Source organism: Lactuca serriola, chromosome 2 (assembly GCF_051521515.1).
Source record: "Lactuca serriola cultivar US96UC23 chromosome 2, Lser_US96UC23_V15, whole genome shotgun sequence".
NCBI classification, from domain to species: domain Eukaryota; kingdom Viridiplantae; phylum Streptophyta; class Magnoliopsida; order Asterales; family Asteraceae; genus Lactuca; species Lactuca serriola.
The window spans coordinates 106,007,415-106,035,198 of NC_136409.1; positions in this window are offsets into that span (position 1 = coordinate 106,007,415).

The window sequence follows — 27,784 nt, forward strand, 5'->3', positions numbered from 1 at the left end:
TCTCTCCAAGAATGTCAAATCTCTCCCAAATCTCTCTAAGTATGTGAAATCTCTCCCAAATCTCTCTTTGTATGAGAAATCTCTCCAAGAATGTCAAATCTCTCCCAAATCTCTCTAAGTATGTGAAATCTCTCCCAAATCTCTCTTTGTATGAGAAATCTCTCCAAGAATGTGAAATCTCTCCCAAATATCTCTACGAATGTGAAATCTCTCTTAAATATCTCTTTGTATGTGAAATCTCTCCAAGAATGTCAAATCTCTCCCAAATCTCTCTACGAATGTGAAATCTCTCCCAAATATCTCTTTGTATGTGAAATCTCTCCAAGTATGTCAAATCTCTCCCAAATCTCTCTAAGTATGTGGAATCTCTCTCAAATCTCTCTCAAAATCTCTCTCAACTTTCTATAATTACTCGGGGCATCCCGACCCTCGAATTTGGCGAAAACAGCCCAAAAACGAAAGTCTACGCAAAAAACGGACTTAAGGAGCCGAAACCCCTCTTAGGACCCGAAACCCCTCTTAGGACCCGAAAGTCCTCTTAGGACCCGAAAGCCTTCTGAGCCGAAGGCTGCTGAACCGAACCCGAAAGGTCCTCTCGGGCCCGAACCTCGCATGCCTCACCCGAACCCGAACGTTCGGCACATTTCGGGTCTGACCACTTCCTCTTCTGATGACCTACCGAGCCTTCGCTTCTGATGACCTACCGAACCCTCGCTTCTGAGCCCTTGACCGAGCCCTCGCCCTCGCCTCTTCTTCTAGTTCGCACTTCGCTTCCGGCTCGACACCAGCAAGGACCGAACCTCGGCCTAGGACCGAGAGGTCTCGCTGGGAATGCCTTTCTTCCCGGTTTTCGACTAATTTCGCGTTTTAGGCCCGTTTTTAATTATTTTAACACGGGATTTTCACCCAAAACTTTATTTTAACATATAAGGACCCATAATTATTAAATTATCATTTTTTTAGGATAAAACCTTATCCAAAAGAGTGGGTGAAGTACAAAGGTGGAGTGTTGACTTTCCTTTATTCTATGACACAAGCAACCACTCCCATACCCATTCCATGTCACTATTCACCACCAGCCCATCCCTAGTCACTTCATAAGTCCTTTCTCACTATTTTCAACCATTCCCACGTTCTTAGGGCTGGAACATCCACCCTCTTTCCTCACACTTCATTCATTCTCTCATTTTTCACCAAGAACCACACTCCAAACTCTCTCATCTTTCTCTCCAATTCGAGAATTTCAAGGCATACTCCAAGACTTTTCTCCTACAATTAGTAAGTATCATCATCTTTATTATGATTATTGCACACCCTCCTACTCAAAATCATAGATTGCTTACACAAACATCATCACATTCTTGTTAGATCTTCGAATCTTCAAGTGATTCTTCAAGTGTTCTTGGGTTGAACACTTCTCTTCTTCAACACTTACCTATTGAAATCACTCAAGGTGAGTTCATACCCCTACATTTTTATGTTTTCTTAAGTTCTTAGGGGGGGAATACAAGTTAAAACACCAAGAACATAACTAAATTTTTCTAACAGCTTTCATCAGAAAAGTTGGACTCCATTCACGGACTGTTTTGGACAACTTAAACATTTTTGTTTGAAAAACTGTTTTAATTGTAAGTAGTTCCAGTTCTTAGCTTTAAAATGACTACTTGCACATCTCCATACGATTTTTCTACAATTTATGGTGATTTTTACAAAACTGCCTATCATTTCAAACACCAATCCGGACCAGTATGTGATTATGGACCTTTTCACCCAAGTTGGAGGTCATTAAAAATCATGATAAAAATTATGAGTAAACTAGACACATTTTGGGAACTCTCAGAATTTACGGATTTAGTTTTCAACTTCGTATGATTTTTCTATGACTTTTCAAAAACAGTGTAGAAAGGTTGAAAATTAGTTAACAACTTATAAATTTCATAACACTTTGTATTATGTTGAGCAAAGTGTATAACGATAAGTTCTAAATATTGAATGTGTTTCCTTGTTAGTTTATCATCATAAACTGAAACATAGTCATTCATGATAAGATTATTCATTCATTTAGAACACGTATATTAAGCTATAATGAGCATAGTTTATGGATTCATAGCATCAAGGCATTTTCATAAAAGAATTCTTATACATTACAAACGTTTTGGATAAACCATAATAGGTATAGTTTATGTATCATTTACTTCTCAAACTTATTTACCAAAGGTTTTCAGTTTAGTTCACGTAAATCTGTTAATGAATAAATTTGTGAGTCATTCCCTTCGGGTTACTTCCAAAGTAACAAAGTCAAAAAGTCCTGTAAATTGTAACAAGAGTCTCTTGTAGGGAGGACGTGATAGTTGTGTATAGATCTATATTGGGTTTGACAAACCCACACCAGAGCTGCTTGCAACATCTAGACCGGCAGGTCTGTGGTGACAAGTGTCATTTAACGACGACGCCTGAAGAACGTCGTATTACGAGGCCGTCTATGTCAAGTATGGTTATGATAGCTCACATGTGGTATTAACAATCATAAGATTTACGGGTTCTAACTTTAAATTAGGGAGTTATGTCGATTTAGCTCTCAAAAATTACTTTAAGTACGGAAAAATACTTGTACGTCTTCATATTAAAAAGGGTTTTATGTTCATTTAAAATCACTTTTTATATCAATTACAAATATCGCTGTATATTTTCAGTCTTAGTATTTAAGACTACACCCCATTCATTACGAGAGTTTTTCTCAAATCAGAAAGGGTTTTACGCCAATTTGAAACCACTTTTATATCTTTAAGTATGACAAATACTAGTTCGATTTCGGTCCTGGTATTAGGACCACATAACTTATGTAAGGAAAATATTGGATTTTTCTTGGTAACATACATCTCTTTACAAAGATCGATTTTCAAACTCTTACCGTCAAAAGCTTATGAACTCACCAACCTTTGTGTTGACACTTTTCAAAACTACTTGTATTCTCAGGAATTCAGTGAAAACAGGAAATCAACAACGTTTTGAGGATGGGACGATAAATCGTCAAACAGTTCATTTTGTATCATAATGTAATTGATTCGAATCATGTAAACATATACTTTGGTGTAACTTTATCAATTATATTTATGATGGTTGTATTTACTTTGAGCACTATTATACTCATTGTTGTGATACTCTACATGAAGTCCTCCACCCCCGGACGTTTCCACCATCCTTGGTTTGGGGGTGTGACATTGAGCCTTAAAACCCTTCCAAAACACCATTGGAGCTTAGATATGGCTTATAGACTTATGGGATTGGACTTAGAACACCTTAAACTCATCATTAGAGGAGTAAACATGAGTTTACTTCCCAAGAACATGCTTGGGCCGTAAACTCATTAACATGGAGAGTAAACTCATTTCCAAGTGTTTAAATGCCACTTAAACACGTCAATAGCCTTGGATTAAAGTCTAGAAACAACCACAATCGAATTAGAAGCCTAAAACTTGATGAAAACAACTCCCTAAGGATTTCACGGCCATAAACCCTCCAAAGATGGGTTCTTGGGCCGTAAACTCCTAAAACATGGTCAAAGGATGCCTTAAATTCCATCCAAGGCTTGTAACATGACTTGAAATCACATGTGATTGACTAAGGACCACCAAAACACATTTTGAATATGTATACAAGAGCTTACGGCCGTAAACACATAGTTTACTGCCGTAAACTCCTCAAATGGTCCCTAAGTGTCACACCCCCGAACCAGACGGCGGAAACGTCCGGGGGCTTGCGCGTGACTTCATCTTGAAATATCATTATAGTGAATATAATTGAAACATAACATCATCATCATCACACATGTAATATAACAACATTCATTGTTTACATCGAGTATTGTATTTGAATATTACATGCTAAAATAGTAAGAGTATGAAGAAACAAAATATCACACAACATCCATTAGTTCGTTTCGTTCATCCTGCTTCAATGGTTTCCTGAGAATACAAGTTATTTTGAAAGCGGTCAACATAAAAATGTTGGTGAGCTCATAAGCAGGTTTGTGAAAATGATTTGTATAACTTTGAAAACCACCAGAAAATCCGATATTTTTTGAAAAGTGTTTAGTGTGTTTGTGTTAGATCTTGTATTAATGCATGTATGTTATTGTTTATTTGACTAAAAAAAGGTAAACATAATGTAGAGAGAATGTAAGAGCATGTAAAGAGAATGTTCCCAGACAACCCGATGTTGCCTGTAAAAAAAAAGGTCTTCCGTAAACTTCATAACGTTAATTCCTCTAAGCGAGCCGTCATAACCATACTAAATAATGACAATTTCGCCTGTCTTGGCGTCGTTGGACGCCGATTTTGACTTTGATTATAAGGTTTTCGTCACCCTAGACTGAGTTAGTCTAACTGTAGCAAACAACTGAGGTGTGGGGTGTCATCCCCGTATAGATCTATACACAAATCCCCGTTCTCCCTCCAAGAAACTCTGGTTATAACTACAGGCTACGGTTGTACACTTAATAGGTGCCAACCGACAAAAACTCGCTAGATCCTTAATCGAATTTACGCGAATAAAAAGGTATAAACTCATTCTAGGACCAATGATCCATGTAAGTGAACCACTAAGGCATCGCTAAACATGTAAATCATTTCAAGACCCAAATGGAATGAGATTATATAACATGGGCCCGAAATATATATGAAAGGACAACTAAGGCCCATGTCACATGTAAAGTATTTACAGGACCAAATAGCACACAAATAGTATCCAAGGTCCGTTGCACATGTTAATGGGTCAATGAGGCCCACTAAACATATAAATTGTATACAGAACCTCTCACACATAAAAATGGGTCACTAAGGCCCAATAACCTAGAAAATGATCAAATTAAATCCATTTGTTGGTTTATCATTGGTTTTAGCTCAAGTATTCACTAAATATCATAAAAAAGAAGAATGCATATAAAATCTATTCCCAGGACCAATAAACATGTAAGTTGACCACTAAGGCCCATTATACATGTCTATTATTTCCAGGCTCAAAAGGAATATGAATGTCTATCCTAAGCCCAATATACATGTAAAAGGACACTAAAGCCCACTAAACATGTATATTATTTCCAGGCCCAATAAGGATATGAATACCTATCTCGAGCCCAATATACATGTAAAAGGACACTAAGGCCCACTAAACATGTATATTATTTCCAGGCCCAATAAGGATATGAATATTGTTTTTAACCCGTTTGTTATTGTTTTATTTATTTTAGCTTGATTATTTACAAAGTTGATATAAAAAGCCCACTTTTTGTAAAAAATGACATTCTTGGCCCAATAAGCCAAAAATTTGCGATTAAAGCCCAATTTTGTAAGAATAACACTTTAGTCTCCATTTTTGTTCAAAACTTATGTTGATGCCTATTTTGTGGTAAAAATAAGATTTATAAACTCATTTTTGTCAAAAATATCATTTTGGCTTGGTTTTTGTGAAAGTGCACATTTTTCTGGTTTTGGGCTTCTCCGACCTAGTTTTTGGAAAATTTGTATAAAATTCACCCTAAGTCGAAATTTGGATCTGTAAACTCTGGAAGTTTGGAAATTTTGTCTACCTTGTTCACAATGTTTCTTAAAATTTTTGATGGCCTCAAACTAGTGTGAAATTGCTCACCTTCACAGGTTGGTCCGAAAGTGTTTCAAATTTGATAGGCAGTTTTGTAAAATTTGCCAAACTGTGACAACCCAAGTTGTCCCGTTACATTTCCCCGTTACCGTTAACGGAATATTCCACTGTATAGAAGTTCCGTTAATTAGAGGGCATCAATTTAATAAACATTCCATTTGATTACCTTTAACATGCCGTTAAGTCGTGATAAAAGGAAATAAAAACACAGGACACACATTTCCATTCATTTGGAAAATGTCAAGTATTAATATTACGACCACTAAATCGACTGCGACCAAAAGCCCCGTTTAACGGCAGTATCGGGTAAAATTCCACTGAGCCCGACTGTGAAACCTATATATGGGTGAGTGGAGTCCATTGGAGACTTTTTACACTCTCTCTCTAAACTCTCTCTCTAGACCCGTTTTCGCCCCGAATTCGTAACCAAACGCTTCCAAATTGTAAGTCCGCTTACCCTAGCTTATTCTAAACGTATTGATTTATGTTTATAGCCCAAAAATCATCCAAGAAGGCATGGTATAAGGAGTTTACGGCCCAAGAACATTCTAGGGCCGTAAACCCCTAAAATGGAGCCAATCATGCCTTTGAACTTGACCATAAGCTTAGAAATAATTAGGGGTTATAGCCTAGGGGTGTTTAAACACTAAAATGCATGGATTTAGGACTCAAAGAAGAGTTTACGGCCCAAGCACATGCTTAGGCCGTAAACTCCACAAGTCATGGTCCCAAATGCACTCCAAACTCATCCTAGGGCTTATTACATAATTTAGGGACTTATTCCTTTGAGTTTAGGACACTTGAACACTCCAAAATGAATTAAAGAAAGGAGTTTACGGCCCAGAAATGGTCAAGGCCGTAAACTCCCTAAATCATGCCCAAAATTGTAGTTTTTGCCCCCCAAATGACCATAGGCTATCTCTATAAAATGCTAGGAAGGATTTAAGGGCTTAAACACAAGGAAAATGAGGGATTTCTTGGAGTTTACGGCCCAAGCATTTATCTAGGCCGTAAACTCCCCAAAACCTCCTCAAATGTTGGTTTTAATCACCCAAAATGGCATCACACTTCGTTAGAAATCACTAGAAAGGCATTAGGGGCTTGAAACATCACAAAACTAAATCATTTAGAGTTTACGGCCGTAAACTCCTTTAGGAGTTGTTCTTAGGCCGTAAACTCCTTGTTAAGGCCCTTAGGAACCTCAAATCCACTCATGCCTTTGAGGAAAAGTGCTTGGAATAATTCTATGAACAAGCTAGAAGCATCAAACACCCAAGAATGTGACCTTGGGAGTTTACGGCCGTAAACTCCCTTAGCTTGGGCCGTAAACTCCTTGATTGGTCCATGTTGGTGTTTTAAATCCATTTACACACTAGATATGTGAGTATAGCAAAGTTCCACAACTGATAAGAGACCCTTAGCACCCTTAAACACTACCCGGGACCCCAAACACTCAACCAAAAGTGTTTTCCACTCCTTTGAGTGTGTATAATTGTTTAATTGGTATATTATATGCTAATTGTATGTGAACATATGTTATCATATGTTAAAATAGGTCATTGTGTGTGTTCAAGTCCTTGCGTGACCCCGAACGCCTAAACGACACAACCGTCGGACCTACTTACACCAGGTGAGTTCATACCCCTGAATGAACCTTTTAAATGCTTTTAAATGTTTTTATAGGGGGGGGGGGATTACAAGTTAAACATGCCAGTTATCATATCAATCACATGTGATTGATAACCCGCATGCACAAGATTTTGCCACTATACACTGTTTTTACCGAGTAGGACGCTTTAACGCTTCTTCAATTGTTTTAAAACTCTTACTTATACCTTTTAAACTAAATTCATTCTAGAATGGTTTGTGAAAGATTTTTCCAAGATTTTCAAGCATATTTTACAAAAGAATACAAAGTGTGAAATTTTCTGTTCGTAAAGGCTTTTCATTAAGATTCCTTTTTACGTATATTTTTATTTGAAGTTATTGCTGATTTGCTTATACTTATTCCATATTCCTACTCTGTAATGCTTCCACTTATACTGATAGTCGCTTATACCTTATGACGCTTATACTTATTCACGCTCTTACTTAGTGATACGATTCTTCTTCGCTTATACTTGATAACAACTCTACTTCACTTATACTTGATACGCTTTCGCTTCACTTATTGTCGCCTCTACTTCATGATACGCTTATACTTGCGCGACACTTCTACTTCACTTGCGAACGCTTCTACTTCACTTATTAGGCGCTACTACTTCACAAGGATCACTTCTACTTGAAACGCACTTAGTCATAGTTAGATGTATGTCCGTACTTATATAGGTATATATAAGTAATGATTGAAAGACTTAGGAAAGCTCGTCGGCCCTATTTCCTTTTCTTCGTTGAGATGTGGTTTGGTGGGATCGGGTAGCCGTCCGAAGGTCGTTTGGTTCATTAGTTAAATACTATGTATATGAGTATGGACATACAGGAAATCCTCTAGTCAAGTCAGTTAAGAATCTCTACCTCTATTCTACACTTACTTTAGAAACACACTACCCACTGTTTGAAAGTCTTTACCTCTAGTATATCACTTACATTAGAAACCCACTCCCCTCTAGAAAAACACTATCCTCTATTTGGGATGCATCTTCGGGACGCGGCCTTCTCCGTCGTCTAGTTGGTAACCAGAGTCTCCTGTAGGGAGAGCGGACATTATGTGTATAGGCCTATATGGGATTGACAACCCCGCACCCTGACTGCTAGCTACAGTCCACGGCCCACCAAGCCAAGGGGTGACAAATGTCACATTCTATAGATGCTTGTAGGGCGTCTGGAACTCTAGTCAGTATGGTTACGAGTATCCTGGGTTGCCTTATAATTCATGGCTTTAAGGTAACGGTATTTCGTCAGCAATTTACACTGTATGCTGATGTCACTTTTCAGATTCACACTGTTTTGACCTTGCTAGCTGTATCTTTCATTTGATACTGTCTGGGGTCTATAGTCTCTGTCTTGACCTTGCTAGCTGTATCTTCCATTTGATACTGTCTGGGGTCTATAGCCTCTGTTTTGACCTTGCTAGCTGTATCTTTCATTTGATACTGTCTGGGGTCTATAGTCTTTGTTTTGACCTTGCTAGATGTATCTTTCATTTGATACTGTCTGGGGTCTATAGTCTTTGTTTTGACCTGGCTAGCTGTATCTTTCATTTGATACTGTCTGGGGTCTATTGTCTCTGTTTTGACCTTGCTAGCTGTATCTTTCAATCGATACTGTCTGGGGTCTGTAGTCCTTGTTTTGACCTTGCGAGATGTACTTTTCTTTTGGTATCGTCTGTGGTCTATATTCACTGTTTTAGACCTTACTAGCTATACCTTTCACCTAGTACCTTCTGGGGTCTGTGTCTCCCCTTTGTTAGACTGAACCAGGCGTGTCGTTAGTTCGATACCCTCCTGGAGTCTATGATTCTTTGCCTTAGCCATCAGTCCTCACTGCTGAGGCATATGTTATTCCCTGATGTCTCTTGCTTTCTTTAATAATCAAACTCAGTATTTTGATAATAATAGCAATTAAGGGAAAATACCTCTTACCACAATACACTGAACAGTCTTGGTAGAAGGCTGCTTTATTTAAAGAAAATATAGGATTTTCTGGAAAGAACACTGATGCTCAGAAAACACGTAAACTACTACTTATTAAAGTTATTTGACTAAATGACACTAAATATTTATGAACTCACCAGCATTTGTAAAAATGCTGATACTCGCTTTTCAAATAACTTGTAATCTCAGGTCAGCAATTAGACAGGTACATCCCCGGAGCTGCTGATGAAGATGGCTTAAGTACCTTGCTGCACTTTATATATTTTGCTTGTATTACTTTGATACTATGTATTGTAACCATGTAAAATTATTCTATTAATGCAATGTTTTGTTGTACTTTGATTACTATATGCATGTGTTGTGATACTTGACATGACGTCATCCACCCCAGAACGTTTCCGCCGTTCCGGTTTTGGGGTGTGACAGATTGGTATCAGAGCATTTGTTTATAGTGAGCTAAGTATATCAATTCATAAAAGATATACAACCTATAAATACAATGGGATAAAACACTCTGACCAAGAATTATACTTTAAAATATAACCATATTTTACCAAAGTATAATAACATCCAGAATCTAAACACTTGAACAAAAGTATCACAAGAAGAACAATAATAAAAGTCTTCGGATGTTGGGCACTACAGCCAAACCTGGGCAGTTATGTAATTGTAAGCTGGGATAAATGTAACCTGATCAACTACATTTATCCGAGATGCGATGAACGTGTGCTCGGGAGTGATAGTGGTGTGCAGCAGATCTGAAACTTACCAAATAGGAATTCTAGAGCCAAACATAAAGTTAAAATACTATAGGAGTATTTTAGAACGCTAAAAGATCCACACTAATCCCAACATCATAATCAGAAGATAAGACTCAAACAAGAGTTAAAATACCATATGAGTATTTTAGAATACATAAGCAACCTTGCGTGAATAACTAAAAAGATCCTTATTGATATACCTACAACTACAGAGGGTGTACTTCCAAGGTTATATATAATAAGGACCCCATAGGCTGAGAATGTGTGGTTTAGCTCTATTTCCTTTTCCTCGTTGGGATGTGGTTTTGGAGTAGTATCACATATTCGAAGGACTATCGGATCTAAGCTATATATGATTTGTATACCCTGTGTAATCGTAGCAGGACTCGATATGGATCATACAGTGAAATGTTAATAATCCCTTAGGATTCTTTAGACATTTCCATTCTCGCGCGAACCCTGTAGAAAACCCTACCCACTTCAGTGCTTGACAGAAGAGTTGATTCCGACCCCGAGGAGATTCATTGAGAAGATTTCCTGTTCGGAAATGAATAAACTGGGTCGAGACTATTGAATGCACCCAGTGCCCATATTCTCTTAGGGACAGTGGTGAGAGATTCGCCTAAACTTCGGAGATTCCCAGTCATCCAACATGAAGTGATGACACCCACAGTGGGAATCAGAAGGAAGGCGGAATAGAAATTCGATATGTCCATACGAGAAGAGAACCCTAGGAAACTACCCGAAGGAAGCCAACGCCGATTCCAGCCAAAGATACGAGGCAGACCGAGGGAGATAGTACATGGGAAACCGGGAATTGTCTTTTCCTTGTATTCGTCACGATAATTCACCCTTAAAATAATACAAATTAGTGAGTTAGTGTCTACACTACTCACGCTATGTGTTAGGAAAATCGTCGTTTCCTGTTGCCAGTTACACGAATAGGGCGGATCCCCGCATCTCTAATGAGAGAATTTTAGCCATCTGCCCTTGAGAGTCTCTCTTTCCGCAAGTTTCGTTCCGAACCGTTCTCATATCTCTCCAGGCCGGAGAGTGGAACTTATCCCAGTATAAAAGGTAACTTAGTAGGAACGACTCGCATCTTATGGCCTTTTTCCGATACTCATACTCCCACTTCGATTACCAGGACTACATCATAGGGATGTAGGTCAACGTTCAAACAACCAGTACCCGAGGCACGGGAAAATTTAGGCCTGACCCATTTAGGACAGAAATGTCCAGGGTTAGCTATAGCCTCTTATCATCTTGTATTCTTTTCCATGTAGGAAAACCATGCCACCGAAGAAGCGCAATCAGCCCCCAAGCAAGAAACCTACTCTCTTATTCGATGAAGCTATGTTCCAAGCTGCGGTCTCAGCAGCTGTAGCAGCTGTCATGGCTCACCTAAATGCTAACACCGCCAATGCTAGCAAGGGCCCTGTTGGGAATTCCGATCCTGACAATGGACAGCAACAACCAATACTTCCATGCCCAGTCACCCAGGAACCTCAAACGAATCTCCTAAAGAGAAAACTCAAGATGGAGGAGGGAAGTACCTCGGCCCAAGGACCCTCCGAAGGGCAACAAGCAGAAGCAACCCCTGCCAACCCTTCCTTCCCGACTTCAAGCAGACCATACCTAGGAGACCTTCCCCAATGCAGCAAGTGCAGCTACCATCATTATGGTACCTGCCGGGAACTCTATTGTGCTAGGTGCCACATGCTGGGGCATACTGCTCGTGTCTGCAGAACCCCGGTTGAGTTAATTACACCAACCACCAATGGGGCGACCCGTATAGTTTGCCACCTATGTGGTAAAATGGGACACTTTAAGAGGGACTGCCCAACTAAAGAGAAAGACAAAGACACAGAAGGAGCCTGACACTACTGCTTAGGGAGAAGCAGCAAGGAAACTCGTTAGATTTTGGTACGTCTCTTGATCTCGGATAACTAAGTTAAGAACAATAAAAGACTAATTCAAATATAAATTCCTTCCAGTAAGGCGAAAGTCGCAGCACTGTTATAAAATTTAAAATTCATTAGGTAAAACTATGATGGCTAAACATATACGTTACGGCCATATATATTTGAGATGGACAGACCTAGAGTGAGCGAATGCCACCTCATTTTCTGTTCCTCGTTTGGTTGTGGATTTAGGGCGGAGTCGCTCAGTCAACAGTCCTCCCCACCTTAAATATACATGACTAGTATATGGGAGGCGATTATAGAAACGCCTCGTGAGAATCCATTCATGAAAGATACTCTATTCGGAAGCACTTAGAACTCTCTATAGTTCCGCGTCGACTCTATCGGTCCAAGTATCCGCGGTAGCGATATGTAGGACGAAACTCGAGACACCCAGAACTTGTGTGCCTATTCGGCACATGACTCTATCGATCTTCATTATAAATCATGTCGGAGTGTGTCAACTTCGACGACTCTATTGAGCATGGTTTGACTTCGTGCAACCATGTGTACATTCTTAGTGCTGTAAGCTTTCTCCATAGCCATATTGACAAATGAAGGTTCTCTCGAACCCGAACCTAACACAAATAATCACATCTAATGCAATGTTTTGTTGTACTTTGATTACTATATGCATGTGTTGTGATACTTGACATGACGTCATCCACCCCAGAACGTTTCCGCCGTTCTGGTTTTGGGGTGTGACAGATTGGTAAATCCGTCAATCATCCCTCTTATCTCAAACCTTCCGAAGTACCCAAGTGAGGGTACCCCGCGCTATGGACCGACCCCTCGTAGTCAGATGAGCACCAAAGCGAAGGACACTGCAGATACGTTAGAAGACGACGACCAACCGGAGCACACTCCTAAGAATTCCCTGGGAAATCCGTCGCACCTCACACAACAGGTTCGTGAAACCAGAGAATAGAACTTATGAGGCTGGCCACTATGACTAGGTATATTGCTGGCATCCATCAAGTATTGGCGGTTAAGCCAAGCATGGGTTCTACCATGAACCTCTTCGCAGAACACTTTCACCCCATTCGATAACATAGGAGCAGAAATCAAGAGAACTACTGCGGATTGAGCTAGTAAAGTTCCGAGTGAAGAGACCCTATGCCCACTAGATTTGCCTTAGACCGAGAAAACTTAGAACCTTCAGAAGAGTAGTTGCAATTGATGCTCTGACTACTCAGGCACCTTGCCCACCCAGTTATAGACAGGTAGTGCTTATCATCCTCCACCCTCTCGCTAGGAGGAAATCGTCGTCGCCCTGTAGACGATGAATTATATTTTCCGAGGTAAACACTAGGATACCGAGAACCACAGGGTAACCTTTGCAGCCAAGAATACTTGGTCAAGTGCGAAGGTAATTGCGTTAAATCTCATGACCCGGATCCCGAAAAGATTATGGACTCGACACCAGCTTTGGTGTTAATCGAGGGATTATGCAGGAGCACGCACTTTCCACGCTAGAATAAACCACAGTCGTAGAGATTCCTTGGACTAATAGGTGTTCCCCGAATACTATCTCAAGCAGAGCTAGTAGAATCACCTCCCGAGATAGTCCAACACTCGTCTGGTGAAGCCCTGTCTCCCCGATTCTCAGGGTTTCCGTATCTCAAGCGTCGTTAGTGCAGGTCCATTTTGCACAAGCTTGGGATAGACACTCTATAGCAAACCGATGGCCATAGTCGCGCAACCCACTTGACGATCTAGGAAGCCTCTATTAGCCAGTTGTCAGAAAACACGAAACTAAAGACCACTTGAGATTCCTAAGAACCAACCCGAAGGACTACACTACCCGTACGAGAGAGAACGTTAGGAACTTCGGAATGGCGATCACGCCAGTGATGATCTTGCCATAGAAGTACACTATGTTCTAAGTACTGAAAAGCTCTACCCTTTCGAGAGCTTAGGACCATATGAGAATCCCCATGGAGACTTGGTCCAACCCTTTTCAGGCTGCCCCTGCCTTCGGATATGCCACAAGATTCACACCCGATCGATCCTCTTCTTAGGCTTGATACGTGACTTCCCGACAACACTCTTCATGCCTCAATTATCTTGATAGAATCCATTGAGAACCCTGACTTCATAGATACACCAGTCGGAACCCGCTAGCTACACTAGGCGGAATTCGCATCCCGTATGTGAAGGTCTGTGAGAAGGACAAACACAGACTAGAGATCACTTGGGAATGCGAGGGCAACCGTATAGGAAGTACTCCCTTACCTCTACTCGGCAATTCATACCTACTTCCTTGCCTAGACCTGAATTTCGAGACGAAATTCCCTCTAACGGGGGGATGATGTGACAACCCAAGTTGTCCCGTTACATTTCCCCGTTACCGTTAACGGAATATTCCACTGTATAGAAGTTCCGTTAATTAGAGGGCATCAATTTAATAAACATTCCATTTGATTACCTTTAACATGCCGTTAAGTCGTGATAAAAGGAAATAAAAACACAGGACACACATTTCCATTCATTTGGAAAATGTCAAGTATTAATATTACGACCACTAAATCGACTGCGACCAAAAGCCCCGTTTAACGGCAGTATCGGGTAAAATTCCACTGAGCCCGACTGTGAAACCTATATATGGGTGAGTGGAGTCCATTGGAGACTTTTTACACTCTCTCTCTAAACTCTCTCTCTAGACCCGTTTTCGCCCCGAATTCGTAACCAAACGCTTCCAAATTGTAAGTCCGCTTACCCTAGCTTATTCTAAACGTATTGATTTATGTTTATAGCCCAAAAATCATCCAAGAAGGCATGGTATAAGGAGTTTACGGCCCAAGAACATTCTAGGGCCGTAAACCCCTAAAATGGAGCCAATCATGCCTTTGAACTTGACCATAAGCTTAGAAATAATTAGGGGTTATAGCCTAGGGGTGTTTAAACACTAAAATGCATGGATTTAGGACTCAAAGAAGAGTTTACGGCCCAAGCACATGCTTAGGCCGTAAACTCCACAAGTCATGGTCCCAAATGCACTCCAAACTCATCCTAGGGCTTATTACATAATTTAGGGACTTATTCCTTTGAGTTTAGGACACTTGAACACTCCAAAATGAATTAAAGAAAGGAGTTTACGGCCCAGAAATGGTCAAGGCCGTAAACTCCCTAAATCATGCCCAAAATTGTAGTTTTTGCCCCCCAAATGACCATAGGCTATCTCTATAAAATGCTAGGAAGGATTTAAGGGCTTAAACACAAGGAAAATGAGGGATTTCTTGGAGTTTACGGCCCAAGCATTTATCTAGGCCGTAAACTCCCCAAAACCTCCTCAAATGTTGGTTTTAATCACCCAAAATGGCATCACACTTCGTTAGAAATCACTAGAAAGGCATTAGGGGCTTGAAACATCACAAAACTAAATCATTTAGAGTTTACGGCCGTAAACTCCTTTAGGAGTTGTTCTTAGGCCGTAAACTCCTTGTTAAGGCCCTTAGGAACCTCAAATCCACTCATGCCTTTGAGGAAAAGTGCTTGGAATAATTCTATGAACAAGCTAGAAGCATCAAACACCCAAGAATGTGACCTTGGGAGTTTACGGCCGTAAACTCCCTTAGCTTGGGCCATAAACTCCTTGATTGGTCCATGTTGGTGTTTTAAATCCATTTACACACTAGATATGTGAGTATAGCAAAGTTCCACAACTGATAAGAGACCCTTAGCACCCTTAAACACTACCCGGGACCCCAAACACTCAACCAAAAGTGTTTTCCACTCCTTTGAGTGTGTATAATTGTTTAATTGGTATATTATATGCTAATTGTATGTGAACATATGTTATCATATGTTAAAATAGGTCCTTGTGTGTGTTCAAGTCCTTGCGTGACCCCGAACGCCTAAACGACACTACCGTCGGACCTACTTACACCAGGTGAGTTCATACCCCTGAATTAACCTTTTAAATGCTTTTAAATGTTTTTATAGGGGGGGGATTACAAGTTAAACATGCCAGTTATCATATCAATCACATGTGATTGATAACCCGCATGCACAAGATTTTGCCATTATACACTGTTTTTACCGAGTAGGACGCTTTAATGCTTCTTCAATTGTTTTAAAACTCTTACTTATACCTTTTAAACTAAATTCATTCTAGAATGGTTTGTGAAAGATTTTTCCAAGATTTTCAAGCATATTTTACAAAAGAATACAAAGTGTGAAATTTTCTGTTCGTAAAGGCTTTTCATTAAGATTCCTTTTTACGTATATTTTTATTTGAAGTTATTGCTGATTTGCTTATACTTATTCCATATTCCTACTCTGTAATGCTTCCACTTATACTGATAGTCGCTTATACCTTATGACGCTTATACTTATTCACGCTCTTACTTAGTGATACGATTCTTCTTCGCTTATACTTGATAACAACTCTACTTCACTTATACTTGATACGCTTTCGCTTCACTTATTGTCGCCTCTACTTCATGATACGCTTATACTTGCGCGACACTTCTACTTCACTTGCGAACGCTTCTACTTCACTTATTAGGCGCTACTACTTCACAAGGATCACTTCTACTTGAAACGCACTTAGTCATAGTTAGATGTATGTCCGTACTTATATAGGTATATATAAGTAATGATTGAAAGACTTAGGAAAGCTCGTCGGCCCTATTTCCTTTTCTTCGTTGAGATGTGGTTTGGTGGGATCGGGTAGCCGTCCGAAGGTCGTTTGGTTCATTAGTTAAATACTATGTATATGAGTATGGACATACAGGAAATCCTCTAGTCAAGTCAGTTAAGAATCTCTACCTCTATTCTACACTTACTTTAGAAACACACTACCCACTGTTTGAAAGTCTTTACCTCTAGTATATCACTTACATTAGAAACCCACTCCCCTCTAGAAAAACACTATCCTCTATTTGGGATGCATCTTCGGGACGCGGCCTTCTCCGTCGTCTAGTTGGTAACCAGAGTCTCCTGTAGGGAGAGCGGACATTATGTGTATAGGCCTATATGGGATTGACAACCCCGCACCCTGACTGCTAGCTACAGTCCACGGCCCACCAAGCCAAGGGGTGACAAATGTCACATTCTATAGATGCTTGTAGGGCGTTTGGAACTCTAGTCAGTATGGTTACGAGTATCCTGGGTTGCCTTATAATTCATGGCTTTAAGGTAACGGTATTTCGTCAGCAATTTACACTGTATGCTGATGTCACTTTTCAGATTCACACTGTTTTGACCTTGCTAGCTGTATCTTTCATTTGATACTGTCTGGGGTCTATAGTCTCTGTCTTGACCTTGCTAGCTGTATCTTCCATTTGATACTGTCTGGGGTCTATAGCCTCTGTTTTGACCTTGCTAGCTGTATCTTTCATTTGATACTGTCTGGGGTCTATAGTCTTTGTTTTGACCTTGCTAGATGTATCTTTCATTTGATACTGTCTGGGGTCTATAGTCTTTGTTTTGACCTGGCTAGCTGTATCTTTCATTTGATACTGTCTGGGGTCTATTGTCTCTGTTTTGACCTTGCTAGCTGTATCTTTCAATCGATACTGTCTGGGGTCTGTAGTCCTTGTTTTGACCTTGCGAGATGTACTTTTCTTTTGGTATCGTCTGTGGTCTATATTCACTGTTTTAGACCTTACTAGCTATACCTTTCACCTAGTACCTTCTGGGGTCTGTGTCTCCCCTTTGTTAGACTGAACCAGGCGTGTCGTTAGTTCGATACCCTCCTGGAGTCTATGATTCTTTGCCTTAGCCATCAGTCCTCACTGCTGAGGCATATGTTATTCCCTGATGTCTCTTGCTTTCTTTAATAATCAAACTCAGTATTTTGATAATAATAGCAATTAAGGGAAAATACCTCTTACCACAATACACTGAACAGTCTTGGTAGAAGGCTGCTTTATTTAAAGAAAATATAGGATTTTCTGGAAAGAACACTGATGCTCAGAAAACACGTAAACTACTACTTATTAAAGTTATTTGACTAAATGACACTAAATATTTATGAACTCACCAGCATTTGTAAAAATGCTGATACTCGCTTTTCAAATAACTTGTAATCTCAGGTCAGCAATTAGACAGGTACATCCCCGGAGCTGCTGATGAAGATGGCTTAAGTACCTTGCTGCACTTTATATATTTTGCTTGTATTACTTTGATACTATGTATTGTAACCATGTAAAATTATTCTATTAATGCAATGTTTTGTTGTACTTTGATTACTATATGCATGTGTTGTGATACTTGACATGACGTCATCCACCCCAGAACGTTTCCGCCGTTCCGGTTTTGGGGTGTGACAGATTGGTATCAGAGCATTTGTTTATAGTGAGCTAAGTATATCAATTCATAAAAGATATACAACCTATAAATACAATGGGATAAAACACTCTGACCAAGAATTATACTTTAAAATATAACCATATTTTACCAAAGTATAATAACATCCAGAATCTAAACACTTGAACAAAAGTATCACAAGAAGAACAATAATAAAAGTCTTCGGATGTTGGGCACTACAGCCAAACCTGGGCAGTTATGTAATTGTAAGCTGGGATAAATGTAACCTGATCAACTACATTTATCCGAGATGCGATGAACGTGTGCTCGGGAGTGATAGTGGTGTGCAGCAGATCTGAAACTTACCAAATAGGAATTCTAGAGCCAAACATAAAGTTAAAATACTATAGGAGTATTTTAGAACGCTAAAAGATCCACACTAATCCCAACATCATAATCAGAAGATAAGACTCAAACAAGAGTTAAAATACCATATGAGTATTTTAGAATACATAAGCAACCTTGCGTGAATAACTAAAAAGATCCTTATTGATATACCTACAACTACAGAGGGTGTACTTCCAAGGTTATATATAATAAGGACCCCATAGGCTGAGAATGTGTGGTTTAGCTCTATTTCCTTTTCCTCGTTGGGATGTGGTTTTGGAGTAGTATCACATATTCGAAGGACTATCGGATCTAAGCTATATATGATTTGTATACCCTGTGTAATCGTAGCAGGACTCGATATGGATCATACAGTGAAATGTTAATAATCCCTTAGGATTCTTTAGACATTTCCATTCTCGCGCGAACCCTGTAGAAAACCCTACCCACTTCAGTGCTTGACAGAAGAGTTGATTCCGACCCCGAGGAGATTCATTGAGAAGATTTCCTGTTCGGAAATGAATAAACTGGGTCGAGACTATTGAATGCACCCAGTGCCCATATTCTCTTAGGGACAGTGGTGAGAGATTCGCCTAAACTTCGGAGATTCCCAGTCATCCAACATGAAGTGATGACACCCACAGTGGGAATCAGAAGGAAGGCGGAATAGAAATTCGATATGTCCATACGAGAAGAGAACCCTAGGAAACTACCCGAAGGAAGCCAACGCCGATTCCAGCCAAAGATACGAGGCAGACCGAGGGAGATAGTACATGGGAAACCGGGAATTGTCTTTTCCTTGTATTCGTCACGATAATTCACCCTTAAAATAATACAAATTAGTGAGTTAGTGTCTACACTACTCACGCTATGTGTTAGGAAAATCGTCGTTTCCTGTTGCCAGTTACACGAATAGGGCGGATCCCCGCATCTCTAATGAGAGAATTTTAGCCATCTGCCCTTGAGAGTCTCTCTTTCCGCAAGTTTCGTTCCGAACCGTTCTCATATCTCTCCAGGCCGGAGAGTGGAACTTATCCCAGTATAAAAGGTAACTTAGTAGGAACGACTCGCATCTTATGGCCTTTTTCCGATACTCATACTCCCACTTCGATTACCAGGACTACATCATAGGGATGTAGGTCAACGTTCAAACAACCAGTACCCGAGGCACGGGAAAATTTAGGCCTGACCCATTTAGGACAGAAATGTCCAGGGTTAGCTATAGCCTCTTATCATCTTGTATTCTTTTCCATGTAGGAAAACCATGCCACCGAAGAAGCGCAATCAGCCCCCAAGCAAGAAACCTACTCTCTTATTCGATGAAGCTATGTTCCAAGCTGCGGTCTCAGCAGCTGTAGCAGCTGTCATGGCTCACCTAAATGCTAACACCGCCAATGCTAGCAAGGGCCCTGTTGGGAATTCCGATCCTGACAATGGACAGCAACAACCAATACTTCCATGCCCAGTCACCCAGGAACCTCAAACGAATCTCCTAAAGAGAAAACTCAAGATGGAGGAGGGAAGTACCTCGGCCCAAGGACCCTCCGAAGGGCAACAAGCAGAAGCAACCCCTGCCAACCCTTCCTTCCCGACTTCAAGCAGACCATACCTAGGAGACCTTCCCCAATGCAGCAAGTGCAGCTACCATCATTATGGTACCTGCCGGGAACTCTATTGTGCTAGGTGCCACATGCTGGGGCATACTGCTCGTGTCTGCAGAACCCCGGTTGAGTTAATTACACCAACCACCAATGGGGCGACCCGTATAGTTTGCCACCTATGTGGTAAAATGGGACACTTTAAGAGGGACTGCCCAACTAAAGAGAAAGACAAAGACACAGAAGGAGCCTGACACTACTGCTTAGGGAGAAGCAGCAAGGAAACTCGTTAGATTTTGGTACGTCTCTTGATCTCGGATAACTAAGTTAAGAACAATAAAAGACTAATTCAAATATAAATTCCTTCCAGTAAGGCGAAAGTCGCAGCACTGTTATAAAATTTAAAATTCATTAGGTAAAACTATGATGGCTAAACATATACGTTACGGCCATATATATTTGAGATGGACAGACCTAGAGTGAGCGAATGCCACCTCATTTTCTGTTCCTCGTTTGGTTGTGGATTTAGGGCGGAGTCGCTCAGTCAACAGTCCTCCCCACCTTAAATATACATGACTAGTATATGGGAGGCGATTATAGAAACGCCTCGTGAGAATCCATTCATGAAAGATACTCTATTCGGAAGCACTTAGAACTCTCTATAGTTCCGCGTCGACTCTATCGGTCCAAGTATCCGCGGTAGCGATATGTAGGACGAAACTCGAGACACCCAGAACTTGTGTGCCTGTTCGGCACATGACTCTATCGATCTTCATTATAAATCATGTCGGAGTGTGTCAACTTCGACGACTCTATTGAGCATGGTTTGACTTCGTGCAACCATGTGTACATTCTTAGTGCTGTAAGCTTTCTCCATAGCCATATTGACAAATGAAGGTTCTCTCGAACCCGAACCTAACACAAATAATCACATCTAATGCAATGTTTTGTTGTACTTTGATTACTATATGCATGTGTTGTGATACTTGACATGACGTCATCCACCCCAGAACGTTTCCGCCGTTCTGGTTTTGGGGTGTGACAGATTGGTAAATCCGTCAATCATCCCTCTTATCTCAAACCTTCCGAAGTACCCAAGTGAGGGTACCCCGCGCTATGGACCGACCCCTCGTAGTCAGATGAGCACCAAAGCGAAGGACACTGCAGATACGTTAGAAGACGACGACCAACCGGAGCACACTCCTAAGAATTCCCTGGGAAATCCGTCGCACCTCACACAACAGGTTCGTGAAACCAGAGAATAGAACTTATGAGGCTGGCCACTATGACTAGGTATATTGCTGGCATCCATCAAGTATTGGCGGTTAAGCCAAGCATGGGTTCTACCATGAACCTCTTCGCAGAACACTTTCACCCCATTCGATAACATAGGAGCAGAAATCAAGAGAACTACTGCGGATTGAGCTAGTAAAGTTCCGAGTGAAGAGACCCTATGCCCACTAGATTTGCCTTAGACCGAGAAAACTTAGAACCTTCAGAAGAGTAGTTGCAATTGATGCTCTGACTACTCAGGCACCTTGCCCACCCAGTTATAGACAGGTAGTGCTTATCATCCTCCACCCTCTCGCTAGGAGGAAATCGTCGTCGCCCTGTAGACGATGAATTATATTTTCCGAGGTAAACACTAGGATACCGAGAACCACAGGGTAACCTTTGCAGCCAAGAATACTTGGTCAAGTGCGAAGGTAATTGCGTTAAATCTCATGACCCGGATCCCGAAAAGATTATGGACTCGACACCAGCTTTGGTGTTAATCGAGGGATTATGCAGGAGCACGCACTTTCCACGCTAGAATAAACCACAGTCGTAGAGATTCCTTGGACTAATAGGTGTTCCCCGAATACTATCTCAAGCAGAGCTAGTAGAATCACCTCCCGAGATAGTCCAACACTCGTCTGGTGAAGCCCTGTCTCCCCGATTCTCAGGGTTTCCGTATCTCAAGCGTCGTTAGTGCAGGTCCATTTTGCACAAGCTTGGGATAGACACTCTATAGCAAACCGATGGCCATAGTCGCGCAACCCACTTGACGATCTAGGAAGCCTCTATCAGCCAGTTGTCAGAAAACACGAAACTAAAGACCACTTGAGATTCCTAAGAACCAACCCGAAGGACTACACTACCCGTACGAGAGAGAACGTTAGGAACTTCGGAATGGCGATCACGCCAGTGATGATCTTGCCATAGAAGTACACTATGTTCTAAGTACTGAAAAGCTCTACCCTTTCGAGAGCTTAGGACCATATGAGAATCCCCATGGAGACTTGGTCCAACCCTTTTCAGGCTGCCCCTGCCTTCGGATATGCCACAAGATTCACACCCGATCGATCCTCTTCTTAGGCTTGATACGTGACTTCCCGACAACACTCTTCATGCCTCAATTATCTTGATAGAATCCATTGAGAACCCTGACTTCATAGATACACCAGTCGGAACCCGCTAGCTACACTAGGCGGAATTCGCATCCCGTATGTGAAGGTCTGTGAGAAGGACAAACACAGACTAGAGATCACTTGGGAATGCGAGGGCAACCGTATAGGAAGTACTCCCTTACCTCTACTCGGCAATTCATACCTACTTCCTTGCCTAGACCTGAATTTCGAGACGAAATTCCCTCTAACGGGGGGATGATGTGACAACCCAAGTTGTCCCGTTACATTTCCCCGTTACCGTTAACGGAATATTCCACTGTATAGAAGTTCCGTTAATTAGAGGGCATCAATTTAATAAACATTCCATTTGATTACCTTTAACATGCCGTTAAGTCGTGATAAAAGGAAATAAAAACACAGGACACACATTTCCATTCATTTGGAAAATGTCAAGTATTAATATTACGACCACTAAATCGACTGCGACCAAAAGCCCCGTTTAACGGCAGTATCGGGTAAAATTCCACTGAGCCCGACTGTGAAACCTATATATGGGTGAGTGGAGTCCATTGGAGACTTTTTACACTCTCTCTCTAAACTCTCTCTCTAGACCCGTTTTCGCCCCGAATTCGTAACCAAACGCTTCCAAATTGTAAGTCCGCTTACCCTAGCTTATTCTAAACGTATTGATTTATGTTTATAGCCCAAAAATCATCCAAGAAGGCATGGTATAAGGAGTTTACGGCCCAAGAACATTCTAGGGCCGTAAACCCCTAAAATGGAGCCAATCATGCCTTTGAACTTGACCATAAGCTTAGAAATAATTAGGGGTTATAGCCTAGGGGTGTTTAAACACTAAAATGCATGGATTTAGGACTCAAAGAAGAGTTTAGGGCCCAAGCACATGCTTAGGCCGTAAACTCCACAAGTCATGGTCCCACATGCACTCCAAACTCATCCTAGGGCTTATTACATAATTTAGGGACTTATTCCTTTGAGTTTAGGACACATGAACACTCCAAAATGAATTAAAGAAAGGAGTTTACGGCCCAGAAATGGTCAAGGCCGTAAACTCCCTAAATCATGCCCAAAATTGTAGTTTTTGCCCCCCAAATGACCATAGGCTATCTCTATAAATTGCTAGGAAGGATTTAAGGGCTTAAACACAAGGAAAATGAGGGATTTCTTGGAGTTTACGGCCCAAGCATTTATCTAGGCCGTAAACTCCCCAAAACCTCCTCAAATGTTGGTTTTAATCACCCAAAATGGCATCACACTTCGTTAGAAATCACTAGAAAGGCATTAGGGGCTTGAAACATCACAAAACTAAATCATTTAGAGTTTACGGCCGTAAACTCCTTTAGGAGTTGTTCTTAGGCCGTAAACTCCTTGTTAAGGCCCTTAGGAACCTCAAATCCACTCATGCCTTTGAGGAAAAGTGCTTGGAATAATTCTATGAACAAGCTAGAAGCATCAAACACCCAAGAATGTGACCTTGGGAGTTTACGGCCGTAAACTCCCTTAGCTTGGGCCATAAACTCCTTGATTGGTCCATGTTGGTGTTTTAAATCCATTTACACACTAGATATGTGAGTATAGCAAAGTTCCACAACTGATAAGAGACCCTTAGCACCCTTAAACACTACCCGGGACCCCAAACACTCAACCAAAAGTGTTTTCCACTCCTTTGAGTGTGTATAATTGTTTAATTGGTATATTATATGCTAATTGTATGTGAACATATGTTATCATATGTTAAAATAGGTCCTTGTGTGTGTTCAAGTCCTTGCGTGACCCCGAACGCCTAAACGACACTACCGTCGGACCTACTTACACCAGGTGAGTTCATACCCCTGAATTAACCTTTTAAATGCTTTTAAATGTTTTTATAGGGGGGGGGGGATTACAAGTTAAACATGCCAGTTATCATATCAATCACATGTGATTGATAACCCGCATGCACAAGATTTTGCCATTATACACTGTTTTTACCGAGTAGGACGCTTTAATGCTTCTTCAATTGTTTTAAAACTCTTACTTATACCTTTTAAACTAAATTCATTCTAGAATGGTTTGTGAAAGATTTTTCCAAGATTTTCAAGCATATTTTACAAAAGAATACAAAGTGTGAAATTTTCTGTTCGTAAAGGCTTTTCATTAAGATTCCTTTTTACGTATATTTTTATTTGAAGTTATTGCTGATTTGCTTATACTTATTCCATATTCCTACTCTGTAATGCTTCCACTTATACTGATAGTCGCTTATACCTTATGACGCTTATACTTATTCACGCTCTTACTTAGTGATACGATTCTTCTTCGCTTATACTTGATAACAACTCTACTTCACTTATACTTGATACGCTTTCGCTTCACTTATTGTCGCCTCTACTTCATGATACGCTTATACTTGCGCGACACTTCTACTTCACTTGCGAACGCTTCTACTTCACTTATTAGGCGCTACTACTTCACAAGGATCACTTCTACTTGAAACGCACTTAGTCATAGTTAGATGTATGTCCGTACTTATATAGGTATATATAAGTAATGATTGAAAGACTTAGGAAAGCTCGTCGGCCCTATTTCCTTTTCTTCGTTGAGATGTGGTTTGGTGGGATCGGGTAGCCGTCCGAAGGTCGTTTGGTTCATTAGTTAAATACTATGTATATGAGTATGGACATACAGGAAATCCTCTAGTCAAGTCAGTTAAGAATCTCTACCTCTATTCTACACTTACTTTAGAAACACACTACCCACTGTTTGAAAGTCTTTACCTCTAGTATATCACTTACATTAGAAACCCACTCCCCTCTAGAAAAACACTATCCTCTATTTGGGATGCATCTTCGGGACGCGGCCTTCTCCGTCGTCTAGTTGGTAACCAGAGTCTCCTGTAGGGAGAGCGGACATTATGTGTATAGGCCTATATGGGATTGACAACCCCGCACCCTGACTGCTAGCTACAGTCCACGGCCCACCAAGCCAAGGGGTGACAAATGTCACATTCTATAGATGCTTGTAGGGCGTCTGGAACTCTAGTCAGTATGGTTACGAGTATCCTGGGTTGCCTTATAATTCATGGCTTTAAGGTAACGGTATTTCGTCAGCAATTTACACTGTATGCTGATGTCACTTTTCAGATTCACACTGTTTTGACCTTGCTAGCTGTATCTTTCATTTGATACTGTCTGGGGTCTATAGTCTCTGTCTTGACCTTGCTAGCTGTATCTTCCATTTGATACTGTCTGGGGTCTATAGCCTCTGTTTTGACCTTGCTAGCTGTATCTTTCATTTGATACTGTCTGGGGTCTATAGTCTTTGTTTTGACCTTGCTAGATGTATCTTTCATTTGATACTGTCTGGGGTCTATAGTCTTTGTTTTGACCTGGCTAGCTGTATCTTTCATTTGATACTGTCTGGGGTCTATTGTCTCTGTTTTGACCTTGCTAGCTGTATCTTTCAATCGATACTGTCTGGGGTCTGTAGTCCTTGTTTTGACCTTGCGAGATGTACTTTTCTTTTGGTATCGTCTGTGGTCTATATTCACTGTTTTAGACCTTACTAGCTATACCTTTCACCTAGTACCTTCTGGGGTCTGTGTCTCCCCTTTGTTAGACTGAACCAGGCGTGTCGTTAGTTCGATACCCTCCTGGAGTCTATGATTCTTTGCCTTAGCCAGCAGTCCTCACTGCTGAGGCATATGTTATTCCCTGATGTCTCTTGCTTTCTTTAATAATCAAACTCAGTATTTTGATAATAATAGCAATTAAGGGAAAATACCTCTTACCACAATACACTGAACAGTCTTGGTAGAAGGCTACTTTATTTAAAGAAAATATAGGATTTTCTGGAAAGAACACTGATGCTCAGAAAACACGCAAACTACTACTTATTAAAGTTATTTGACTAAATGACACTAAATATTTATGAACTCACCAACATTTGTAAAAATGCTGATACTCGCTTTTCAAATAACTTGTAATCTCAGGTCAGCAATTAGACAGGTACATCCCCGGAGCTGCTGATGAAGATGGCTTAAGTACCTTGCTGCACTTTATATATTTTGCTTGTATTACTTTGATACTATGTATTGTAACCATGTAAAATTATTCTATTAATGCAATGTTTTGTTGTACTTTGATTACTATATGCATGTGTTGTGATACTTGACATGACGTCATCCACCCCAGAACGTTTCCGCCGTTCCAGTTTTGGGGTGTGACAGATTGGTATAAGAGTATTTGTTTATAGTGAGCTAAGTATATCAATTCATAAAAGATATACAACCTATAAATACAATGGGATAAAACACTCTGACCAAGAATTATACTTTAAAATATAACCATATTTTACCAAAGTATAATAACATCCAGAATCTAAACACTTGAACAAAAGTATCACAAGAAGAACAATAATAAAAGTCTTCGGATGTTGGGCACTACAGCCAAACCTGGGCAGTTATGTAATCGTAAGTTGGGATAAATGTAACCTGATCAACTACATTTATCCGAGATGCGATGAACGTGTGCTCGGGAGTGATAGTGGTGTGCAACAGATCTGAAACTTACCAAATAGGAATTCTAGAGCCAAACATAAAGTTAAAATACTATAGGAGTATTTTAGAATGCTAAAAGATCCACACTAATCCCAACATCATAATCAGAAGATAAGACTCAAACAAGAGTTAAAATACCATATGAGTATTTTAGAATACATAAGCAACCTTGCGTGAATAACTAAAAAGATCCTTATTGATATACCTACAACTACAGAGGGTGTACTTCCAAGGTTATATATAATAAGGACCCCATAGGCTGAGAATGTGTGGTTTAGCTCTATTTCCTTTTCCTCGTTGGGATGTGGTTTTGGAGTAGTATCACATATTCGAAGGACTATCGGATCTAAGCTATATATGATTTGTATACCCTGTGTAATCGTAGCAGGACTCGATATGGATCATACAGTGAAATGTTAATAATCCCTTAGGATTCTTTAGACATTTCCATTCTCGCGCGAACCCTGTAGAAAACCCTACCCACTTCAGTGCTTGACAGAAGAGTTGATTCCGACCCCGAGGAGATTCATTGAGAAGATTTCCTGTTCGGAAATGAATAAACTGGGTCGAGACTATTGAATGCACCCAGTGCCCATATTCTCTTAGGGACAGTGGTGAGA